General features: G+C 43.3%; 1 protein-coding gene and 1 long non-coding RNA gene across 13 annotated transcripts in view; one reads left to right on the top strand and one right to left on the bottom strand.

Moving 5' to 3' along the window:
- Positions 1-1,412, top strand: part of LOC120230725 — a 31,914-nt gene extending 30,502 nt beyond the window's left edge. For all 11 annotated transcript variants that reach the window (XR_005528134.1, XR_005528135.1, XR_005528137.1 and 8 more), the window contains one exon: positions 1,187-1,412. This is a non-coding gene — a long non-coding RNA (uncharacterized LOC120230725). The remainder of the gene's footprint in view (positions 1-1,186) is intronic.
- The window catches only part of SYN3 (synapsin III), a 432,592-nt gene that overhangs the window by 145,774 nt on the left and 260,506 nt on the right, over positions 1-26,312 (bottom strand). The window lies entirely within an intron of this gene.

The raw sequence follows: 26,312 nt of genomic DNA, 5'->3' as shown, positions 1-26,312 counted from the left end.
TCTTGCTGTTCCATGAGGACCCAGGTGCATTGTCCAGCAGAAGGAGATATTTGTCTCCAAGACATTCTTCAGCTTTGATCCAAATTGCCATTGTGTGATCAATCTCTATTCAATAGTCCAGGATACTCTTAAGCCCCCAGAATAGCCTCTAAGGAAAATGTGGAGTGAAACAGGAAGAAAAAGGGAAAGCCTCACCTAAATCAATACCTGACAGTTATCTCAGATTACACCAGCCTAAGATCTCTCCTGAGGATCCTTCCCCCAGTCCAGTCCAGTTATATCTGTATCAAAAACAGTATTGATTGCCCCTCTTCACAGCCCAGTGTGTTGGCTTGGAAAGAAGTTTTGGGTCATGTCCACAATGTTTGCCTATCAAGGTGTGCCATGGGGATTGGAAGTCAGTCATCCTCACCTGCAAGATTTATCTGGGCATTTGTCAGGGAAATGTCAGCTTGTTCCAGGGAGGTTCCCTATCTGCAAAGCCTGGAGATTCATGAAAAGGGCCTAGTGCCAACTCAGTCTTCTTCAAGGACAATCATAGCATCCTTTTTAAAAAAAAAGTTTATGTATGTATGTATGTATGTATTTAGAGTGTGAGCAGGTGAGTGGCAGAGAGAGAGGCAGAGCCTCAGTGCAGAGCCTGATGCAGGGCTCAATCTCCTGGATCAAATCGTGAGATCATGACCTGAGCTGATACCAAGAGTTGGACACCTAACCGACTGAGCCACACAGGTGCCCCCAACTGAATACCCATTTTTTAACACCACCCATGTGCCAGGCCAAGTGCTACATGATCTCATTTTATCCTTCCAGAAACTGTACACAGTTGGGGATTACTCTTCCCCTTTACACAGATGAGAAAACTAAGCTCAGAGGCTAAGTGACACAGCTAGTGCATGACAGAACCACGGTGATTTAAACTCCAGCCAGTCTGGTTTCAAAAACTCAAATTCTTTGCAATTCAATTCAACAGATACTTATTGGACACATATCTTGTGCCAGACTCAGGGGAATCAGAGACAAATAGCACTGTCCTGGCACTCAAGGAACTTCCTGTCAAGTAGACTTTTACTAGAAATGTCAACACACCTCTGAAAACATGATAGCAGAGATGTAAGCATACAGGACTAAGAGGAGAGGAGTGGGGATTCACTCTTTCTGGGTAATCAGTGATGCTTTTTTTCAGGAGCAGAGATCCTTGAAGTGACTTTTGAACAATGAGTAGAAGTGTGCAGGAGAAGAAGAACCTTCCAAATGTACCAGTATGTGAAATATACATTTTAGGATGTGTACTGCACCCTTGTTCACAGAAGATGTGGGAGGCTCATTGGCAGCAGAATGGCAGAATGAACTGTGGTCCAATCACACCAAGGAATATTTTAAAACCATTAAAAGTAGTGGATTAGAGTTGCATCAAAATGACACAAGATTTGTTGGGTGAACAGCAAATTGCAGAAGTGTTTTGAATGTGTGTATGCACACACACATATCTGTACACATTCCTTGCAGAAGACAGAGTCAAAGTCAAGGAGTTGTAAACCACTGTTAGGGGAACTACCAAGAGCTCAGTTCTGCTCGAGTGTCATAAAGAAGGCGAGCCTTCAGTGGGAAGCAGGAGGTTCCCAGGAGTTGAAAAGCGGGTGTGGTTGGAGTTAAGGGTTTACTTTGGCAACTGAACAGACATCTTCTGGAACTGGCCTGAGCTGGGGAGACTCAAGGGTCCAACAGGGATTTGGTGTTGCAATGGTCAGTCATAAAGAGAGGGTTGAAACTTAATTTGGGCCTTGAATGAAAGATGGAGTGGTGAAGTAGGGGAAATGTAAGGGAGTCTGGGCATTTGTGGCTCTAGCATAGACTCACTGGGGACCCCCAGAGTTCCTTTCCCTCTCTAGACTTTTCCTGTCTACGCCTAAATCTCTCAGAATGTGGGGTATCAGATCCTACATGATACTCATGCCATACCCAGGAAAGATCCTTTAACAATTAGTCCAGGCAAGACAATGAGCTCTAATCACATCTCTATCCCAACTGCTCCACTGAAAGAGCTCTTGCTGAGATCAGCAATGTCACCCAAAAACCTTCTCTTTCTTCTTCTTTCTTCCCTCAGAAGCATTTGACTCAGCATTTGCCCTCCTTCATGAAAATGCTTTTCACTCTTGACTTACATAATAGGATATTCTCCTGAATTTTCTTCTCTCACACTGGCCTTGATCTTCTTTGCTGGCTTCTCTTTCTTTATCTGAAATCTTAATATTGGCAGCTTTAGATGTGATCATGAGCCCTCTACATGCTCTCCAGGCGATCCTATCTAGTCTTTTGTGAGAAAGGCCAAAGAATGTTTCTTCTTTATTCCTGTTGACATAAAGAGGGACATTTCTGGGATATTATGAGGTTCTTGCCCCACTCCTTACTCTGTCCTACAGAAATGTTACTTAGATAGCCTGAGGAGGAGCTAAGCCTCCATGGTAGCATTCTTGATGCACATTGCTCTCCAAAATTATCTTGTTCCTTTGTCCACATCTTTATATTCTCTCTCCTCTCCTAGAATATAAGCTCCATGAGGGCAGGGCCCTAGTCTGTTTTATTTGCCACTTTATCCTCAGCACCTCAGTGCTTTATGTAAATTTCATAAGAGGGGTTTGGTAAATATTTTATAACTGAATGAATGAAAACATGACCCCTGAGCTCTAAGTCTGAAGGGAGACGTTAGGATTACTTGCTTCTAAGCCACAGCTCCCTGTGGTTCCTTGGACAAATCTCTCATCCTAGCCAAGTCTTCAAATATTTCTCCTGCTTTTCAGTGGCTCTAGCTCAAGTGCCACCTTCTCTGTGCAGTCTTCTTTAATTCTTTCTGGAAGAATTGTTCATTTCCTTCTCCATGTTCCTGTAAACTTTGCCTTGCCTGAATTACTGCACTTCTTTAATTCTGTGTAATAGTAGAATATGTCACTTCCTTGTTTGTCTCCACCAGATGGCAATTGTCTTGAGGACAGAGGCCATGTTCTACTTCTCTCCGTATCTTCCCAGCACCCAGCTCACTGTGTATTTCAATTTAATACAACTTGTTGAATGGGATGGAATATGGTTGACAGCACTCTTACAGCACTGCTTGTGTAGACTGGCCAGCTCCTTTACCAGCTTTGCCCAGCAAAGCCTCCTTTGATCAAAGTTGACTCCCTGTTCCAGAAGGCAATACTTTCTATTCAGCTTGTTACATGGTTTTCATCCTTTTGGATTTAGATTTTCTTATTTAGTCAGAGTGTAAATTTCAATGTCCAAACTACAAATCCAGCTCCATTCATTGCTCTCTCTTGGCTCATGATATATTTCAAAATTGACATCTAAAGTCAAGAACTGAACGGTTTCCAAACTTAATTTTCCTCTTTTCAGGTTCCTTCCACATATCTAGGCTATCAGTAACATTAAATATCCCAGTTCCAGACATAGAGGCTGGGCAAATAACTCCTTTCCTTTCTAGAAGAAAGTTGTGAAGCTCAGCTAAATATGGCTCCTCCCCTTCTCCATACATCTCCACTCATTAAATTCTACTAATCCTTTAGGGCTCTGCACAATGTAGTCTTTTCCATGTTTTACATATTACTTTTGTCATAATAATCTTTGCAATAATTGAGCATCTACTATGTGCCTGACCTTGTCCTAAATACGCTTAGCTAAATATAGCATCTCATTTGCCATATGAGAAAACCAAGACTCACAGAAGCAGCAGTGCTTGGCCACAGTTACCCGAATAGGAGGTAACCAGGGAAAGATTGAAGTTCATCTCTGCCTGACTGGGAAGACCGTGTTTCTCCTACTGTATTAAGCTGTCACAGCTGCTGACTCAATTCATTCTCAGTGGCACATCACTTTATTCAACAAATATTCATCAAACACCTCCTATGTGACAGGAACTGTTGTAAGGAGTCAAGATACAAGTGAATGTAGAAAAAGGCTCTGCCTTCATGGAAGTTACATTCTAGTGGAGGGAGATACACAAAAATGATGAACAGAATTTTTTAAAAAGGTGTAAAATACTAGAAAGGAATAAATGGTATGGAAAAATAGCAAGGTGAGGGAACTAGAGAGTCCTGAGAGCATGTGGTAGTAAATACAATTTCAAAATACAGTGTTGAGGAGGAGTCACATTGAGACAGTGATGTTTAAGCAAAGACCTGAAAGAGGTAAGAGAGTTAGTCCTGGGGGACAGGTGAAAGAGTCTGAGGAACTCAGGTTGTATAAAGAGCATCCCAAAAGGCAGATGATATGAAGGCTCTGGAGTGGGAGCTCGCCTGATGGCTCAAGGAATGGCAAGAAGGCCAATGTAGTGTGGTGGAATGAAGATAAAGAATAGGATATGAGGTAACAAGGGCTGCAGAGGTATAGAATGGTGGTTCTCAACCAGGGGTGATACTGACCTTGGAGGGTATTTGGCTGTGTCTGGAAACATTTTTGGTTGTCACAGCTTTGGAAGGGTAGATGCTACGGGCATCTAGTGAACAAAGGCCAAAGATGCTGCTAAACATCCTACAATGCATGGGAAAGCCTTTCCACTGCCCTGCAAAAAAGAATTATCCTACCCCACATATTAGTAGTGAGAAATTGAGAAACTCTGGTGTAGAACCTTATAGGACTTTGGCTTTATTATGAGTCAGATGAAGCATCTTTTGAGGATCTTCAACAGAGTAGTGATATCTGATTTATACTTGAAAGGAGCTGCTGTATTGAGAATACATAGGCTGTGGGGAAGAGGGAAGGGGGGAAGCAGAGAGACCAACCTGGAGGTGACACCATACTAGCATGGTGACTACCATACTGGAGGTACCATACTACCATACCCCTGGGGTGGCCCATGGCCCTCTAGTGTGGCAGAGTGGCAGGTCTTGGAAGCCAGGTAAGAAAAGAAGTAACATTGCTGAGCACCTAGAGGGTGCTGAGCTTTCATGTTCATTATCACTTTAGATGTATCTGATCTTTATTAGCCCCAACACTTAGATTGGAGTTAGTTTGACATCCCTGAAGCAAGCAAGGGTTTGACTAGAAAGGAGAGAATGTTTTTATTTCACACTTTCTGACCATTCAGATTTGTTTTGGATGATGCTATTTCTCTACCAAAAGAGTAGATGCCTGGCTGCAGGTTAGGCACTTGCCCTTCCAGAGGCATATCAAGAAACGTCTTGGAGACACCCAGGTAGAACTCTCTTATGGTCCCCTTATGTTGTCATTCAGCAAACACGCCCTTGGGAGGTGCCTTGATGAGGCTATTACACATTCTACTAAGAACAGATACTGGCATCAGCACCTAAAAGAGTTGATGCCATTCCTCCTGGCAGAGCCAAGTCCTTGAAAATGTCTATATTAGGGTCTTTCCTCCAAAGACTGGAAGGTCATCCATACAAGATCAGACAAGCAGATATAAGGGGTGGGGGCAGGGCATTGCAGGAGAGCAAGAAGCCGAGCTAATAAAATTCCAGAACAGTGACTCATACTAAGTGGTGATGAAAAGTGAACTTGTCTCAGTCATGCCAATGGCATAATCCATGGTCACATCAACACTATAGTCCTGCTCTGCCTCTGCTGGTGACAGGACTAGTGCTAATGAACCTTTTTTCCATCTTTATCACCTTCCACATCCTAGGGTAGGTGATCAGGCTGACTGAGCCCCTGCTTCTTGGAACTCTCTTCTCAAGGCTTCTATGGCCACACTTTCTATCCCCTCATCCATTACTTCAATCATCTCTTCTGCTTAGAATGACTATACTAGTTTCCTAGTGCTGCTGTAACAGATTAGGTGGCTTGAAAGAGTAGAAATTTATGATCTCAATAGTTCTGGGAGCTCGAAATCTGAAATCATTGTGTTAGCAGAGTCACATTCCCTCTGAAATCTGTAGGAGAATCCCTTTTTGCCTCTTTCTGGCTTCCGGTGGTTTGTCAGCCATTTTGGGTGTTCTTGGCTTGCAGCTCCGTCACCCCAAGCTCTCTGCCTCTGCTACCAATGGTGTTCTTCCTATGTCTCTTTTCACATGGCCATCTTTATTTTCTTAATTAAAGTAACTGATATATTTTCAAGTTTAATAGCATTTAGGTCCAAACAACTATTCTATCACACTGATTTCTCTTTGTTTTAAGTTTATTTATTTATTTTGAGAGAGACAGAGACAGTGCAAGTGGGGGAGGGGCAGAGAGGGAGACAGAGAATCCCAAGCAGGCTCCGCACTGTTGGCATGGGGCCTGATGTGTGGCTCCAACTCACGAAACTGTGAGATAATGATCTGCACTGAAACCAAGAGTCAGTCACTTAACCAACTCAGCCACCCAGGTGCCCATTTCACACTGATTTCTATACATATCTGTGTTACCACTGAATTGTGAACTTTTTTTAAAAGTTTAAATCCAAGTTAGTTAACATATAGTGTAATAATGATTCCAGGAATAGAACTCAGTGATTCATCACTTAAATATAACACCCAGTACTCAACCCAACAAGTGTCCTCCTTAATGCCCATCACGCATTTAGCTCATCCTCTCCACCCAACACCCCTCCAGCAACCTTCAGCTTGTTCTCTGTATTTAAGAGTCTCTTATGGTTTATCTCCCTCTCTGTTTTTATATTATTTTTACTTCCCTTCCATTATGTTCATCTGCTTTGTATCTTAAGCTCCACATGTGAGTGAAGTCATATGATATTTGTCCTTCTCTGACTATTTCACTTAACACAATACACTCTAGTTCCATCCACATTGTTGCAAATGGTAAGATTTCATTCTTTTTGATCACTGAGTAATACTCCATTGTGTATACACACACACATATATATATATACATACACATACATATATATACACCATAACTTCTTTATCCACTCATCAGTTGATAGACACTTGGGTTCTTTCCATAGTTTGGCTATTGTTGAAAGTACTGCTATAAACATTGGGGTGCATCACATGGCCATCATATAATAATGGCAGTCAGAGTGCATTAGGGGCCCTCCCCACTCCAGCATGACCTCATCTTAATTAATTATATCTGCAATGACCCTATATCCAAATAAAGTCACATTCTGAAGTACTGGGGATTAGGGCTTCAACACATCTTTGTGGGAGGACACAATTCAATTCATAATAATGTCCTTCTCTATAATGGTCTTTTGGTAGCTATTATTCATTACCAAGGAGAACAACCTCTTCCCCTCCCTACATGATGCTAAAGGAGTATCAAGCATGATGGTAGATTTTCTGACAACAGTGCTCAAGTAAAATGTTCCATGCCCCTGGGCACAATGATTGATCCAGCAGTGGTCACATAACCCAAGAAGGGACAATCAGTCCTTCTGTAAAATGTTTTATTTATTTTTGAGAGACAGCACAAGAAGGGGAGGTGCAAAGACAGGGAGACAGAGGACCCGAAGCAGGCTGTACACTGAGGGCAGTAAGCCTGATGCTAGGCTTGAACTCACGAACTGAGAGATCATGACTTGAGCTGAAGTCAGATGCTCAACCGACTAAGCCACCCAGGTGCCCCATAAGGGTGTCTCCTTTTCTTTTGAACACAGTTGGGCCTGGCAGAGGAGTCTTGCGTCTGCCACATAAAGACTGATGCAGGGACAAGCAGAGCAGAGAGAAGAGAAAGTGAAAGCACCCTTGTGACATCATTTCAGGTCCTAGATCCAGCTGTACCTGATGCCATTACTCTCTGAGCCTCTGAGATACAGGAACAAATGAACTTCCTTTAACTCCCAATTACTTGGAGTTGACTATTCTGTTACTTTCTATTGAAAGTGTTTATTAATTCTGCTGCCTTGCATCATAAGCAAGCTTTTTCAAGAAGAAGAAGCACATCATCTTCAAATATTGCCATTAAGACTTACTCTTTATAGCACAAGGCACCTTACGAAGAACTTCTCTGCACTTTAATGCACAGGATTATGATCTCTACTCCGAGTCCTCAAGCAGCCTATGCATTTGAGTGAGTGGGACAGGACCTTTGGGTGCTGGATGACAGGCAGAGCCCAGGCACTGCAAAGTGGTAGCTGCCATGCAACTCTGGCTCACTGTCACCACATGGGGATTCAGACTCAGTGTTGGGGATCTTCTTTTTCAAGAAAAGCCAGAAATCTGAATTGTGATGGGAATTTACCAGTGATTAAATTCTCCGTGGTCTCAATAAAACACCCCTGTGGACTGAACCCAGCCTCCAAGCTACCCATTTGAAATGCCTGCTGAAAAACCATGAGACGTTAGAACTGGAAAAGACAGTGGCAGGTAATCTAGTCCAATCACTACATATGACTTCGATACTGTGAAATGACAAACCCCAGGCCACCCAGCTAAATACTGGCAGAACCAGAACCAGAGCACAGGGGTTCTGATTCTCAGACCATGCTGTTACAGAACTGAGATTTCCACTACTATCCCTGGCTTCCTTTTGCTTTTCCCAGCTCGGGGAACTGGCACTAGCATCCTGTCGGGTATCAAGGCCAGAAGGCTGGGTGTTATCCTTGGCATGGATTAAGCATGAAGACCCTAAATTAAGTCTTCCTCTGGAATACATCTTGTGTCCATTCTGTTTCTCTCCCTTTCCATTGCTACCACCAGTCCGAGCCCTTGTCTCTTGCAGAGCCCACTGCAGTAGCTTACTAACTACTCTCTAATCTCATCTCTCCTCTGCCTTCCAAGTTTTATAAGACCCAGCATGGCTCCACCTCCCTCTCTGACCCCATTCTGTATCTCTCTCTTCCAGGCTTTCAGCCCCTCTAACCCACCATTTTCCTTTCTTCTGAGGGCTTCTGTCCATGCCATTCCACGTGCCTGGAATTCTCTTCCCATGTCTCTTCTTGGTGTTAATCCCAGCTAATCTTTCAGGTCTCTGAACAGTGCTGGCCCACCCTAAGTACTATATAAGTAATAGCTATTATGATTTTCACTATTATCATCTCAGCCAAATGCCACCTTTTCGAGGACTTCCCTGGTCAGCTCATCCTATGACTTACCTTCATAGCACTGAGCACAATCATAGTTCCATAACAAAATGCTTTTGCTTATTTCCTATCTACACTCTCCGTGAGACTTCAGGGCACCCCCACAACAAAGAATGTGTCTGTCTTGTTCACCTCCTTATCTCAGTGACTGTCAGAGTGCATGTGATAACACTCAATAAGTATTTACTCACTGGTTCTGAGTAAATACTTGCTTATATTTGTACACTTGTATACATCAGAGCATTGAGTGGAGCCTTCAATACCACTTCCATGTTGCCCATTTTACAGATGAAGAAACTGAGGATCAATGGGGCCAATAAATGACTCCATGGTCTGTGGCACATGAGAACATAACCCCCCTGCCCCTCAGTCCTCAGCCTAGTGTCTTGTCCTGTGCTTCTGGCTCTGATGGCTAGATGGATACTTGACTTCTGCTGTGTCCTGATTCAGAATTGGTACATACATATATATATATAATTTTTTTTTCAGTGGCAGGAAGTCTTGCCCTGGGGAAATGCTACTTGGTTAGCATCTGGGGAGAGAGAAATATTTTCCCCTTTGTTAGTTGGCTCTGGGCAGCCTGAAAACCCTTGATCCCCACTGTCTGCTGCTTTGAATATAATGACCTGTTTTCAATCCTGTTTAATTATGGGATTTCTGATAGGAATTTGGAAAACAACTCCTAAATCCTGAGGCTTGGATGGTAGCCCATGTTTTATCCCCAAGTCTCTGTACCTAGTTTTTCAGAAAGACTTTTTATACCTGGCCCTCAGGCAGAGGCCTGTCCCCCATAACCCCTATTCCTCCTCAATTCCCCACCTGGGGATGTCTAACCATGCTTGCTTCCCAATTTACTCACTGAAAGGAAGCTTCCCTTTGTTTCCCTGCTGGGGTTTGCCACTGTATTTTCAGTCCTGTCTGTATCCTGAGGCAGTCTTCAGCAGGCAAAGTACCTGGTCTGGTGTCCCATGAGAGGCAGCTTCAGATAGTGGCATGGGAGTGAGCAAAGCCAGATTTGCATGTTTGCTCTTCCTTGTATTAGTGCTGAGGCCTTGGACAACTGACCTAAGGCCCCAAGCCTCAATTTTCTTAACTGTAAAGTGGAAATAATAATATCTCTTTTAGGGTTAGTGGTAGAAAAACCTAGCAAATAATAGGCACTAAAAAGATGATTTTCTTTCCTCCTTTAGCTTTTGGTAGGGCTGGGGATGTGGAGTGGGTGGGTAGTGGAGACAGAAGACCAGAGAGATGGGTTAGGGAAGGGAGGGTCTCTGCTAAGATCAGGCAGCTGAAACATCTAATCTAGGGAAGTAGCAAAGGTACCCTTTTTGGGTGTTGAGTAACAGTGGGGGTAGAAAGTGAATGGCCTCTGGGCATTAGAGCTAGACAGACCTGGTTCAATTCCCAGCCCTGCTACCTAATAGCTGAGTGACTGAGTGTCAACTGGTCTGAGTCTCAGTTGATGAATCTGTAAAATAGGAACAATGAGCTCCATGTCACAGGATATCGTGAAGACTGGAGCAAATATACAGCTAATGTCCAGGAAGCCATTCACCCTGCCCAGTGACCTTTGCTCTGGTGTCTTCTCCAGACCCTTCTCCTGGGGGCCACCTGGTTCTGAACCTGTTTCAGGGCATCTCCCTGGCAAGGCACAAATAGGAATTGGGATCCATACCTACCTGCATTCCCTGTTTCCTAAAGAACAAATGTTACAGCAGCTACCTTTTATTGAGTTACAACTCTTCTTAGTTCTTCTTTACAGGGGAGAAAACTCACACTTGGAGGCTGTCACTTGCCCAAGGTCACCAAGCAGGTTGATGAGGGAGCGGACTGTCTGGCTTTCCCCCACACCAACCTCCTGTCTGACCCCATTCTCACTGGTCTGGGCTTCCTGGATTCCTGGGGCTCAGATGGGCTCATGCCAGCTGCTATGACCTTATTTGGATTCTGGCCACTCACAAAGGGAGCAGCAGTCTCACCATGGTCCTGCACTTGGGAGCCCCTTCCAGCTCTCAGTGTCCTAGATTCACTCTCTGCAATGTCCCCAGCATGTCAAGCAGGGATTTGTAGGAAGGGATTCTCTACCTTCCATGCATTCTTCCACCAGGTGGGAGCTCTGGCAAGCAGAGGAAGATCAGGCACTCCCAGGAAGGTAGGGAGTGAGAAGTCACAGATTATCAGCGAAGGGCACCTGGAAAGGCTCTGATTTCAGGACAGAGGCCATATTAGCTTTGTTTCCTCTGCCCATGTGGGAGGGCTCATGTGGCTACTCCCTCCAAAGGAGACAGAGAAGCCCACATGTGCAACAGCACAGAGACAGAAAGCTAGACTTCCAGGAAAGAGGAGCTGGTGCTGAATTTGAGCCCCACCAAATGGGGAAGATGTGTGCTCAGACTGTAGGGAAAGCTAAAATGGTGATGAAAAGGAAAGTTGGGGTTGATGCACTAGTGGAATGAGCTCCTCCTTAACATTTGGTTTCTCAGCCTATGGCTATGCCCTCTTTTGTCTCTTCCACAATGTGCCCCCAACTTCCTGCAGTCTCACTGAGACTGACAAGGGGCACCTTAACCCATATTCTGGACTCTGTGGAACATCACCATGGCTTGATTCAAAATCAGGAAGAAAACTCTTTCCAGGACAGCATTGTGCTTGTCAGGACTGGTCAGAAGGAGGTCACTGTGAAGGCAGCCCTAGAGGTAGCTAGTGACCCTCCTGAATTACTGGTTAGAAGTGGATTCATCCCAAAGGGGATGAGGCCCAGAATGAGTGGCCGTGGGCTGTTCTTTTCTGGGGGACTTTAAAAGGAAGCCAAGTGTTCACATGTCTGGTAAGATGTAGGTAAGGTCATGCTTAACCCAAGAGAAAATGATTTTTGCATTCTGGAAAAGTGTGAATATGTCTATATCCACCCATCATAATCTTAGGGCATCTCAGTGATACCATTGATGGCAGAGCCAGGAATAGGGAGACTTTGCAGGCACACTTGAGACCCTAGGACAAAGGGAGTGGGAGGAAGTTATGGGGGAAGCACACTTGGTTTAGGCTGCTTCCAGAATGCTGTGAGCCAGGCGTGAGTCTGAGAGAGCAAAAGGGTGTCTAAACGTAAGTGCAGCCAGCATCAGAGAGATAGTACAAATAGGAAGGGATGTAGCCACCTGTGAACATGCCCACCAGTAGGGACAGAATCTAGAAGACAGATTTAGGCCCTCACTCCAAAAACTGCCCCTTAGTTTCCTGCATAAAGAGCCAGTTCTTGGGGCCATATTTCTATTCCCTGGACTTTAGGCCCCTGACTGTAGCCAATTGAATCAGACTGGACCCTTGACTCCTGTTGGCCCATCAGATGGTCTTTCTTGAGAAGATGAAACAAAACAGCAAAACTAGTGGGATGACTCCTAGTGTTGCAGGAGGACATGATGTTACTCTAGAGCAAGAGTGGCCATTTTTGCCCTTAGTACAGAAAAGTAAAAATAAAATTAAATTAAAAATAATAATTAAAAGTAGACAAAGATAAGAAAAAGCTGTTGCTGAGAGAAAGGAATGAAGCAGACCTGCAACCAAGAGTCTGACCAAACAGACAAGCTAGTGGGTCCTCCCCTTCAGAAACTGCTGCACAGCCTGCCTGCTCCTGAGGGTGCAGCGTGGTGGAGCCAGGGACACAGCGAGGACCCGAGAATCCACCTCCTCATGCCTGCCCTCCCGCCAGAGCTCAGAGGACGGTGGGCCTCCACCTCCCTGGAGAAGCAGCCCCTTCTTTCTGTTGCTCTCTTGCGAGACTTCTGCACGGCTTGTCAGTTAGCATGCATTTGGGCCCCTGGAGGGGCAGACCCTGGCTTGGACCCATACGCAGTGAGCTCCCACCACTCCAGGAAAATTCCTCATTTGTGAAAACTATGTGCGCTTGTCTGTCTCTGCAGCCTCTGCCTTGTCTGCTTGATCTGTACTCAAAAAATGATGGCCATTCTTTAAGGCCCAGCTCACAGGTCATCTACTTTCTGAAGCCTTTTCCAACAATGTAGGCCTAATTAGCTCCTCTCTCCTGTCACCTCCCAAAGCCCTTTGTACATTCTGCCATGATGGCATGTCTCATATTGCATTCTACTTACTTGATTTTAAGTTGTATTTTAAAACACAGATCCAACACATGTTTTGTGTATAAAGTGAAGACCTCTCCCCCACATCCTTCCAGCACCGTCCCCCAAAGCTAATCCCTATTAGCAATTTCTTTGGAAGGCTTCCAGAAATTTCTAGAAGTAAGCATATATGAAGATGTGGGGATATATAGTTAGTTATTTGATCCAAAATGGGTCATACAATTATTGCTTTGCAACTTGCACTTTTCCCTTATTTGACATCTTTATTTTTGCAGAAAAACACTATTTACATTAATTGTCAGATATATTTAACCTAAAATCTGCCATCTTATTTATTTTAATATGTTTACTTTGTTTTTTATTTTTTCGCTATGTAATCTCTTCCTTTTTCCTCTTTTCTCCCTTCCTTCTTCCTCTCCCTCTTCTCCTCCCCCTCTGCCCCATTTTTAGTTGTGAGGTTTTTATCTCCTTTCTTCTTCTAATGACTTGGGAAGTTTATAGTCTGTTTTTAATCCTTGAAGTCATCTCCCTTATAACTTTAACCAGTATACATAAACATCTGGATTTATCAGTCTTGTTCCATATCCAGTCCGCAGACTCTCCACCACGAAAGATATAGAAATCGGGGTATGTATGCATCCCCACATCCTTCCTCTGCCATTGTTGTTGGCTAAGCTTTTCTCTGTGTACTGCTGTGGTTTGAAACATTTACATTCTGTGCTGTCACCATAATCTCCACAGCTGTTCAGCCTTAGTTCCATATTTAAACAAATATAATGTTCACCACCAGCTCATGCATTTCATCTTCTCCATTCCTAAGTTGGTGATTTTGATATATTTTGAGGGACTTGGTTTCATTATCAAGTCCCCTACTTCCTGATCTTCCCCATAAACTTGAGTGCTTTGTGCCATTTTCTGAGTCTGTGTGTTGGTGACTGTCTTTCAGCTATTTTTATATATGAAAGACAACCAGACTGGCTACCAAATTTGAGAACACAACTCATTACCTTCAGAATTTTGTACCCATTGGTACCATGTCTTTTGGCACTAAAGGATAACATCACAGGCCAGCCTGACTTTTCCTTTGGAATATTTCCTAATTTTACTGAGTATTTTTCCATCAAAATTCCATTGACATATTAAGGCTATTTTTGTTTATTACTCTATAGATTGAGGCATTTCTTTAGTTCAGAAGTTTTCTTTAGGTATGTTTGTGGCCCATTGTTCTGTTCTTTTCTTCAGGAATGTCCAGTTTGCATATTTAAATATCCTTTGTATTTTGTAGGTATCACCTTCTATTTTATTTTACTGTCTTTATCATTTCCCCCTTTCTTCTATTTTTTTACCCCTACCCTCTATATTATTGGCTCTTCTCTCAATAAATTCCACATCTTACTGATGCTAGTTTTTTCCCTTATTTAACAATTTTTTTACATTGGGTCCTGTCTGTTTATTTGTAATTTTTCTTCAGAAATGTCTTAATGTTGTCTGTTATTTTATCAGGGATATCATGTGGTGTGATGGGGGAGTGAGCTAGATGACCTTCGCGCAGATTACCTTTGCGTTTCTTATCTTAGAATCTGTTACCCAAGTATGCTCTGCCCTGGGAATGCATCTATCCTGGGTTTTCAAGCATCCTTCCATGAATGAGGTCAGTGTGGGTCACAAGGAAGAACCAAAGCTCACTGATCCTCTGGTCATTTAATGTTTATGTATTTCTTCTGGTGATTAGTTGCAAGGCTAATTGTTGCTACTCTCTCTCTCTTCTACTTCACCTCTAAGACTAAGGAATCTAAGGAATGAGAGTCAGGGATGAAAGAATAATACTAGTTACCTACATTGTACCTCCTTTGGCCCTGTCTCCCTTCCCCTCCCACCTTGTGGATCTGAGTCACTATAGGGGGCCTCTCTCTTCCATGGTCCACCCACTCCTCTGCTCCTTTGCTCTCCAGCAAATGATCCTCCTTTCTTACTTTCAAGGAAATCTGGCAAGGTATGTGACTCCTTTTATTGTCTTCCTTTGGTGAAGTCTAAGCTTCACTGAATGTGGTAGATAATGGGTTTTAGCTAAATATTCTTTATTTAGAATAACATTAGCTTCGATAAAAGCAAACTTAACCCCAATTTTTAATGGTTTAGCATGATATAAGGTCATTTCTTTTTTAAAATTTTGAGTTTTTTAAAAATTTATTTTGAGAGGGGGGTGCAGAGGTAGAGAGAGAATCTCAAACAGGCTCCATGCTCAACATGGAGCCTTATGTGGGGCTTGATTCCATGACCCTGGGATTATGAACTGAGCCAAAATCAAGAGCTGGATGCTCAACCGATTGAGCCACTCAGGTGCCCTAATTCATTTCTTATTTACCTAAGAGTCTACTGCAGATGTTTCTGGTCAGTGGGCAGCCTGCCACACGGTGATTCAGGGCCATGGGCTCCTTCTATTTTGTGGCATCTTAGAAGGGGAGAGAGAGGGAGGTGGAGAGAGAGATTAAGGGAGAGGAGAAAAGAGAAGAAAAGGGATCTTAACCACCTTGGTCCAGAATGAGACACAGATCACTTCTATTCACACTCTAAGTATGAGAACTAGTCACATGGCTCAATGAAACGCAATGGAAAGGCTGGGAAATGTGGTCTCTGCCTGGGCAGCTGTTCTCTACCCACTCCTCTCTATTATGGAAAGACGAGAATGAACTCTGGCAAGCAGTTAATCATCTCAGTCCCACAGCGATTTCCTAACTGAAGATGGAATTTTCTTTACTATTTTCATTCTTTGTGTTGTATTCAGTGGGTTTCAGAGAAGGGAGTACAGTAAACATCTTGTAACTTGTTTACACATCCATCTCTCCTACTAAGCTGTGATTTTCTCTAAATAAGGGCCATGATTTAACTTTTGATATTTTCCAGCACCCAGCATGATGGTTGATACAAAGTAGATGCTCAATAAATGCTTCTTGGATGAAAAATGGACTCCTGTCTGGGTGAAAACTGCTCTTCTTATCTTCCTTATTCTCAACTTAATCTTCCTATCCCTTCTCTGTTCTCAGGGCTGCTCCATTCTCTCATCTCCACTTTCCCTTCCTCTCATGGTTTGGCTCAAGGCTTGTGTCTCCTGTCTCCCTGCACTGATTCAACCCTCCCCTGGGTGAGGTCTAGTTAGAGCCTGGCGTGTGGCTCAGCAGGCTTCTTGCTGCCAAGGCAACATTTAACAATGTGTCTCCTTGCAGCTTGGCTGTAAGATTTGACACTGGGGAAAGAAAATCTCTCTGTCTGGGGAAACATAACTTGTTGGTAAGGATGCCAGGTGTGCTACTACTCCAGCTGGTGTTAAAAGTCATAGACATTAAGCAGGACTAGGGTGTGGATCAAACATATGTGAGGGAGAAAAAGACTGACCACGGAAATGACTCTTCCCTGCTTTAAATGCCTTGACCTATGGTCCAGTGTATTCAAATCTAATTCCTCTAGCAAGCTCATTTTTTTTTTTAAGTGGACAGTCCCCAGAAAGGGATATTAACAGAAAAATAGTAGAATCGAGTAGCTAAGAGCTTGATCATTAGAATCCAACACACTTCAATTTAAGTCCTGCTCTGCCATATACAGACTGTATGTATGACCTTGGACAAATTATTTAAGCAATTTTGAGCTTCAGTTTCTTCATCTATAACATTGATAAAATAACTATCTTGCTGGGCTGTTATGAGGATGAATTGAGTTCAGTCTTAGACATGAAAAAGACATTCAATATTTGTTGAATGAATAAATACCAAATGTACATAACGTTCTTAACATAGTACCTGGCACATTATAAGCAATCAATATAAGATGGTTATATCAGTAATGATAGGCTAGGTTTGGTAGGTTTTCTGTAGTAACAAAACCTCAACATCTCATATCATTAAAAACAAAACAAAACAAAAGAAAACAAGGTTATTTCTTGCTCATGCTACATGTCCACAGAGGGTCGGGTGGGGTTCTGCTCCATCCTCAGGCCAGTGGAAGAGCCGCCACCTGGAATGCTGTCAGTCACTACCTATTAATAGGTGAAGTATATTTTCCACCCCTTTATTCTGAGTGTGGTCATCTGACTTATTTTGGCCAACGAGATGTTAAAAACCTTGAAGCAAGTAGAGACTTGAACAAGCATGTGTATGTTTTTTCTTGAGCTCTTATAACTGTCATCAACATGAGAACATGCCTAAACTAGCCTGCTGGAGCAAGAGAGATATGTGGAGCAGAGCCAAGATGCTCTGGTCACTGAATCAAGGCGACTCTAAATCAGTCCACACCTCGCTGACGCAGACATGTAAGCAAGATCAACTGAGATCAAAAGGGTCTCCTGGCCAAGCCCAGCTGATGACAGACTGATAAGCAATAATAATTGCTATAGTATATTGAGGTTTGGGGGTGGTGGTGGTTTGTTATACACCATTCTTGTAGCAATGGATAAATGATAAATCTTGTCTTGGCCTCAAGCTGTACCTCTTCACATCCCTCAGGAAAGAAAAATCATATGGTAGATTTAACAGAGGACTTCAAGGGAAAGTCTAAAGAGAGTTTGACATCACATAACATCATGAATTCCCACTTAATATGGTTTCTCTCCTGTTTCTTTGGTTGAAATGCTAACCAAAATTTCTCATTTACTTTCACTTCATGTAGGGCATTCTTCTGCAAGCTTATAGCTACTCTTTTCCCCATCTGTTCATCCATCCCTTCCTTAAAATCTCTCACCATTCCACAGAAGAATTTGAATTTGTTCCACATATTCCAGACCTAAGTACTTGGCAAAGTTCTGTTTGTGGGAACTATCCTCCTTAGATGCTAGTGGTCTATAATAATATTCCTTAGGGCTCCTGGGTGGCTGAGTTGATTAAGCATCCAACTTTGACTCAGGTCATGATCACACAGTTTGTGGGTTCGAGTCTCACATCAAGCTCTCTGCTAACAGCTCAGAGCCTGAAGCCTGCTTCGGATTCTGGGTCTCCCTCTCTTTCTGCCCATCCCCCACTCATGTTCTGTCTGTCTGTCTGTCTCTCTCTAAAATAAATAAATATTAAAAAATTAAAAAAAATATTCTTTGATTTTTTTCATCATTAGGAAGCCCCTCAAAGGCAGTGATAGTGCATTACTAATTTTGTTATCCTTAGTGGAAGCTAAGCTAAGCTTAGTAAAGCTAGGCAAAGTTCCTGGATCATTAGTAAATGGGCTTGGAAATAGTCAATGTTATTGGAATAAATTTAGAGCTTATCCTTAATACTACTCTTCAATGGGTAACTGGGAGCTAACTATAAAGAGTAAACATTATTTATCTTCTGCGTACATGAGGAAGATTTGGGACATTAGACTTATGTAAATATTCTGTGACGTAAGATGGAAGAATGTCGATAATGTGCTCTAAGATGGCACGGTGACATTGCATCCATTTTATCCACAGATGGTCATGAGGCCCCAACAGGTCACTGAGGTCCAAGGTCAGAAAGCCAGTAAGAGGTCAACTGAAGACAAGCATCTGGACCTCTTACTTTCTCCACTGAACCAGACATTGAGTCTTGGCGCTGGACACTCTGAAACTTGGCCTGCCTTCACACAAAGCTTGGCCCGGGGTCTCCAATGGCTCCAGTGAGCTTGGCGGGGCACACTGACAGAGCTGGCCCAGAAAGGCTCCAGGACAACACCCAAACCCAGCAGTGCCCCCACCACAGAACACTTGTTTTGGGGGCTTTACCTGACATAGGGCAGTGTGTGGACAGCCTCTAGCATGTGGATTGAAGTTAGTTCTGACAACCCAGGGCTGCACATGGGCTGGTGGCTTCCCCTGAGCCAAGGCCCGCTGGGCTCGGTTCAGGAGAGAAGCTATTGCCAATGGGCAGGGAGATTTAGCATTCCACCCCTGCTCTTTTAATCCCCTATGTGCAGGAATGTTCCACTGCAGAGACAACAGAGCTTGAAGAGACAGGAGGTGGTGCCAAAAGGGAGGGGGTGGTGGAGAAACAGTTTTGTGGGATTTAGGGGGTGGGGAAAGGACACTGGGTTAGGTTCAATCATAGACTCACTGTGTGACCTTGGACAAGTCACATTTCTTCATCTTCAAAAGATGAGGATATACTATATAGTATATATATATATATATACACACACACACACACACATATGCATATACACACACATATATATGCACACGTATATACAATCCATGTATGTGTATATATGTGTATATATGTATGTATGTGTATATATGTATATGATTCATTTCAGGATAAAGTTCTAGGATTCTAAGAGCTGTTTTGGTTGTGAAGTCTAAGGTGAGATTTTTGTTTTTAATATACAAGTCCTCTCCAGATTTCTATATAAGCACATTTGTAGAAAATAGGACATCTTCACATATCAGAGGGGCAGTCCACTCCTCAATTCAATTCTAGGGTTTTAAGCATCTTGAAGCAAGGCCTATGATTCATACTGCCCAGCACACAGAATTCTTCTCAATGTCAGAAATGAAAGGGCACTTAGATGTGATCTAGTCCAATCTTCTCAGTTTTAGATGAGGAAACCAGAGATCAGAGACAGGAAGTTATTTTCTCAATATTGTACAACAAATCTCAGGCCCAGAATTCAGAATCTCTCATCCTCAAGTAAAACTGTTTTTAATAGTTGAAGTTTTCTGCAATTCCAAGGCTGAATTCCAAGGCTTTCAGATCTTTTAAAATGAATTTAGCTCTTTCCTCTTTTGGGCAACTTTCAGGGTTAACTCAGATTGAGCAAAGAGACTCTGAGAGTCTTAGGCTTATGTGAAATCTGTGAAATCCAAAGGCATAAGTGTCCCTTGGGGCTCCTGAAGATTTCCCCCAAGCAGCCCAAATCTTGGACAGTAGCCACTCTGGAAGGAATGTGGCCTTCTGCATAACTGGTCCCAACTTCAGCTCCAGTATAGGACATGAGACCCAAGTTGACATAACACAATCCTTATTATGAACAAGAGAGTCATGACCCTCTACTGATGACTAACATGCTAATTTGAAAAATCTGCCTGCAACCAGAAAAACAAACAGGGACAATGAAACTTAAGGCAACCCCCTTTTAGACAACAAGGAGGTGATGGGAAGAGCAAAGCATGAAAGAAGGAGTCCCTGGCTGTCATTGTCCCTTTCACAAACACCAACTAAGCTCCTACCATGTGCAACCAATGTACCAGGGACTTTAGGGGATACAAAAAATAAATAAATAAATAAACCAAGCCTGTCCCCTAAAACCTCACAATTTAAAGGGATTAGATACACATGTATATGGCTAATGCTTTCTGGCACTAAGTGAAAAATGTCTCATCCATCCTCTGTAGCTTTAAATACTATATAATATTAAGTAGCTCTAGCCTAGATCGCTCTTGTGAGCTTCAGACCAGATTTCTACCAGCATCACTGCTTGAATGTCTCACAGACAACATAACTTTTTCAAACAGAACTCCTGATCTTTCACCCCAAATTTTTCATTGTTCTATTAGAGTACATGACACTGTAATTTACTCAGTTGCTTTTTCCAGAAATGGGAGTCATCCTTGATAATTGCTTCTCCCTCATCAACCCCTCACATTTAATTAACCACTGAGTCCGATCAATTCAAAACATTTTAAATAGGGGCACCTGGGTGGCTCAGTCGGTTAAGCGTCCGACTTTGGCTCAGGTCATGATCTCACTGTTCGTGGGTTCGAGCCCCGCGTCGGACTCTGTGCTGACACCTAGCTCAGAGCTTGGAGCCTGCTTTGGATTCTGTATCTCCCTCTCTCTCTGACCCTCCCGTGCTCACCCTGTCTCTGTTTCTCAAATATAAATAAAACATTAAAAAAAACATTTTAAATATGCCTCTATTTGCCCCATCTCAACTGCTGCTTCCTTGAATGTAAGTCAACAGAATCTCTTGCCTCAACAGACTCAGAATTGGCCATCTACAATCCAGTATTTCTTCCAATTCATTCTCCACAGAGCAGTAAGACTTTTTCTCCTCCAAACACACATTTGATTTGGTCACACTCCTAAAAAAGTCTCAATGGAGACTTGTGATTCTACCTATGGAAGATTTAAATCATTACAGGAATTGCTTTAGCACCACAAACAAGTAGAAAATTGGGCAAAACACATAAGACAATGATTTTCGGACATTGGACCATAGGCAACACAGGACCGTGATCCCTGGGAAAAAGGAAGCGAACAGGATTACCCATATGATTGTTCCAGTTTACTGCTTGGAACCCGTTCCTGAGCTGCAGCACAGGGTTTGGGGGGCTGGAACAGAACCTGATGGTCTCACTGAGTTAAGGAGACAGAGAGTAAAGTTACGGAATGTGGAGGCTAGAATTTATGGACAGAATACATGAAGAAGAGAACTCTGTACACACACACACACACACACACACACACACACACAACCCAGATCTTTGAAGGAATCCCCTTGAGTCTTTGAATGCTGACCTGAGCATACATGAGAGGAAGCTACCAGATACTGGGAAAAAAGACACTGGAAAGCAGTAGGCCAAACAATTCTCAGAGTTTACATAAGGATGGGAATATTTTGGGTGTTCCCAGAAGCCAGAACAGAGAAACCTGTAATTCAGAGGCAATGAATAGAGTCCTTAAAGGTGTAACACCTTAATAATGAGAACTAAATTTGTCCCCAAATAAAGGCTGATCTGGATATGTCATAACAAAGCTTAAACCTTCTAAAAGATAAAACTGACCCTAAGTTATTTAACCGCTTACCAGAATAATATCCAATGCTCTTGAAATATATACAGCAAAATCCAAGCACCCAATAACATAAACTTCACAATATAAATTATCCAATAAAAAATTATCAGATAAGCAAAGAAGCAGGAAAATATGAACTGTGGTCAGGATAAAAACCAATCAATATAATCAGTTAAAGAGATGATACAGATGTATGATTTAGTAGACAAGGACTACTAAAAAGCTATTATAAGTCTTCTATATGTTTCCAAGGATATTAAAAAAAACTCATGAATGTGATAAAAAATAAGTGGAAGATGTAAAAAGGATGTACTTAGAGTAACATTTATTTTTCTAGAGTAAAAAATAAAATATTTGAAATGAAAAAAATACATTAAAAAGGATTAAGAGAAGATTGTAACTGTAGAAGAAAAGATTAATGAACTTGAAAATGTAGCAACAGAATGTATCCAGTTTAAAGCACAGAAAGAAAAAGAAAACAGAGCCCTAGTAGGCCACGGGGCAGTATCATGCAGTCTAACATATGTGTAATTGGAAACCTAGAAGAAGAGATGGAAATGAATGCAGAAAAAATTTTGAAAATAAGTAGACAAATTTTCCAAATTTGATGGAAAGTTTAAACACAAGAAACTCAATGCACTTCAAGTAGAAAAAGAAAAACAAAACAGGGACACATGGATGGCTCAGGCGGTTAAGCGTCTGACTCTTGGTTTCAGCTCAGGTCATGCTCTCACGGTTTGTGAGACTGAGCCATACGTGTCGGGTTCCGTGCTGAGTGTGGAGCCTGCCTGAGATTCTCTCTCCCCCTCTCTCCCTGCCCTTCCCCCTCAAAATAAAGAAATAAACTTAAAGAAAAAAATTTAAAAAACCCATAAAGACAACCATACTGAGGAACTTATAATCAAAGTTCAGGAAAACCAGTGAAAAAGGAAATTTAAGAAGCAGAGCAAAAAGACACCTTCAGTACACAGGGACAAAGAGCTAAATGGGAGCAGAAACCATGTGGGCCAGAAGAGAATGGAACAATGTCTTCAAAGTGCTGAAACAGAAAATGGTCAAATTAGGATTCAGTGCCTGACAAAAACATATTTTAAAAATTAAGGCAAAATGAAGACTCTTACACATCAACAAAAGCTGAGGTAATTCACTATAAGCAGAGCTGTGTGAAAAGAAATGTTAAAGAAAGTGCTTCTGGCAGATGATGGAGACCAAGAGGTATAAAAGAGACCGAAAGGAAGACTGAAGGATCTGAGGAGGGAAACTGAGAAGGAGTTAACTTGCAGCAAATTGATGTTCATTTATTTCATTGACTTAGGGCAATTGGTGCTGAGGCTATCTTTGATCTCTGACCAGTCATTCCTTTTTCCCCCCCCCACTATTGGAGGTATTTATTTATTTATTTATTTTTAATTTTTTAAATATAGTTTATTGTCAAGTTGGTTTCCATATAACACCCAGTGCTCATCCCCACAAGTGCCCTCCTCCATGCCCATCAACCCCCTTTCCCCATTCTTATCACACCCCCGCTGTTGATTTGCCCCTTTTTCTGGGGAGTCCTGCATCTGGCCCCAAACCTGCTCCCTCTTCTCTCCCCTTTCAAAATCACCCACTTCATAGCTCTACTGACCCTTGACCTTTCGTGGCCCCTGTCATTCCCTGAATGTCTGCACACTTCTCCAGCCTCCCTGCCCCACTTCTCCAAGAGACCATCTTCCTCCTGCTGCCTCCTACGCCATCCACCCATAGTGCAATGCTCACTCTCCCTGTAAGACGATCTTCTGTGACTTGCTTTTTGTTGTCCTCCCTTCAGTATCTTTTGAATTAAAAGAAAATTTTTTAATGTTTATTCATTTTTTTTTTTTTTTTTGAGAGAGAGAGACAGCGTGTGAGTGCGGGAAGGGAGACACAGTATCCAAAGCAGGCTCCAGGCTCTGAGCTGTCAACACAGAGCCCAATGTGGGGCTCAAACCCACGGACTGTGAGATCCAAACCTGAGCCGAAGCTGGATACTCAACTGGCTGAACCACCCAGGTGCCCTGGGTATCTTTTGAATTTTTAACATGAGCATATATTAATTTAATAATAATAATAGTAACAATAATAATATTGTTGATAAAATCCCGTGACGGGTAATGAACTAATGGACAAATGAATAAGATTCTCAGTCCCAGACTCTCTCAAATGATGCAAGCTTAGAATCCATGATCATCAGGTCATAATCTCACAGTTCATGAGTTTGAGTCCTCTGTTGGCTCAGTGCGAATGGCACACAGAGGCTGCTTGGGATTGTCTCTCTCCCTCTGTCTCTGCCCCTCCTCCTATTTGCATGCTCTCTCTCTCTTTCAAAATAAATAAACATCAAAGAAAAAAGAATCTGTGAATGGATATGGATATGTCTGTCCCCCTCCCTGGGAGCTAGGGGCCCTTGCCATGCAACTGATCTGGGACCTGTGGTAGCGTAAGGCAGGAAAACCCAGGCCACATGGAGAACATCTGAGTCATCCCTTTTGCCCCTAGCCCTCAACTCGGAACCACTATGATTCTGAGAAGCATGGGACTCAGCATTCCTTTTCCCAGATACTCCTTGCTCAGAAGCTCAGAATCCTCACCGCCTTTCCAGTCAACCATGCTGTCAGGCCCTTCCTTTGCTCAGGCCCTGCAGGGATAAGAGGGAGGTGGAGGGCGTTAGCCTTACATTGACAAGGGTTCACTTTTGGGCTCTGTCTTTTATTTGTCTGTGTGGCCCCAGGTAAGTAAACTTTATCTTCCAGAGACTTGGTATCCTTTCCTGTGAACTGGGGAGAACGGACTTGCCCCTGAGGCTTCTGTGATGCTCAAATGAGATGAGTGGGAAGGCGCCGTAGGACACAAGGGTGCTTTCCCTTTCTCTTACTAGTTAGCTCTGAGTCCTATGGTTGTTCTGTTCTCTCCCTGCTGATCATCTCTGGGGACAATGTTTTAATCCCTGGGCCCCCTAGAGGGGTGGTGGGGAAGGGGCTTGGAGGTACTGTGTCTAATTTCCATAAATGCCCCTGGGCTGGTCTCAACTGTAAAATGGGTACAATTGCACCTACCTTAAAGGGCCATATGGGTATTAGGAGGGGTTATGCCTGTGAAAACACTCTGTACATGGCCAGTGTTCTGCAACACGGTGAGAAACTAACATTTAGGACTATTAGATGATCTCAGGATCTCCCCATTGATCATATTCTAGCTCGGCACTCACATCTGAAAAAAGGATTATTCTTGTATATGAATGAGAGCCAATGATGTATAGTTGTTCCTAACATCGAATAATACAAGAGGAGAATCTGCCATTCGTGGAGTGTGGCCCCTGTGGAGGGCAGTGGTGTGCCCGGGCTGGGGGTGACTGAAGTAGTCAGAGTATTTATCATTGGTATTTAGAAACGTTGTGTGGGGATCATAGGAGGCAGACCAGATTTTAGGCAGATTTATAAGGGCTTGTGAGCTATCTACAGGCCCTGCAGCTCCTTTTAGCCTACACCCGAGGCGGACCGTTCCCCCTGCTCTTGGGGCTCCTTGGGTGGCAGGCTGTGTAGCAGGTGATTCCAGAAAGAGGATTTCATATAATATTCATGCCAACCGGGAGAAGACGTATGCTTCTCTGCTCGTTCACAGCTATGGGAACTGAGGAACAGCTGAAGACCCTTTGCCAAGGTCATCTACCTAGTGGTTGCAGGGAGCACGTCTCTAAAACCACCCCAGCGGAGGCTTTGATGGTTTCTAGGTAAGCACATAGGAGCTGGGTCCTGCCAGGGCCCTTTGGGGACGCTGTCTGGTGGCTGGGTGAGTGTGCTGCCTAGCCCACTTCATGGAAGTAGTTTGTCTTCACCATGTTTGTCTCCCTCTGCTTATTCTAAGAGTCCTCCACAGAGCTAAGGTGCCCACCTTTAAAAAAGGACCGTGGGGGAGAAGAAGAGGGGAAAAATAGTGGGGGAGAGGGAGGGAGCCAAACCATGAGAGACTCTTGAATGCTGAGAACAAACTGAGGACTGATGGGGGTGGGGGAGAGGGGAAGGGGGGTGATGGGCATGGAAGAGGCCACTTGTGGGGATGAGCACTGGGTGTTACATGGAAACCAACTTGACAATAAACTATTTAAAAAAAGCATTAAAAAAGGGCAGGATGCAGGTTTTGTTGGTGAGGAGGGGCTCTGGTCCCCTCTCACGCTGTCGTCGAGCAAGCCATGTCCTGGCCTGAGCAGCTTTGGCTGAAGGATGACATCATGCTAGAGGAATTTCACCACAGGCTGCACAGCCCAGATCAAGCTGCTTTCGGTGACCATGCAAGGGCCTGGCCTGGAAGAGGGAAGCCCCTAGGCACTGTTGGGGCAGTGGGGCCAGTTCCTGCCAGTTCCTTCCTCATGGGAGCAAGCAGAGGGTAAGAACTGCAGTGACACCAACGTCCCAGGGCAGCATGGCTCTGGCCACATTGTGGTCAGGCAACAGACCTCCTGGAAATGTCCCAGCTGTGGCTTTGTTCTGTGCC

Source organism: Hyaena hyaena, unplaced genomic scaffold, assembly GCF_003009895.1.
Source record: "Hyaena hyaena isolate Hyena2069 unplaced genomic scaffold, ASM300989v1 scaffold_46, whole genome shotgun sequence".
Taxonomy (NCBI): Eukaryota; Metazoa; Chordata; class Mammalia; order Carnivora; family Hyaenidae; genus Hyaena; species Hyaena hyaena.
Note: the sequence above shows the minus strand (reverse complement) of the source record. Positions and strands in the feature narration are given on the sequence as shown.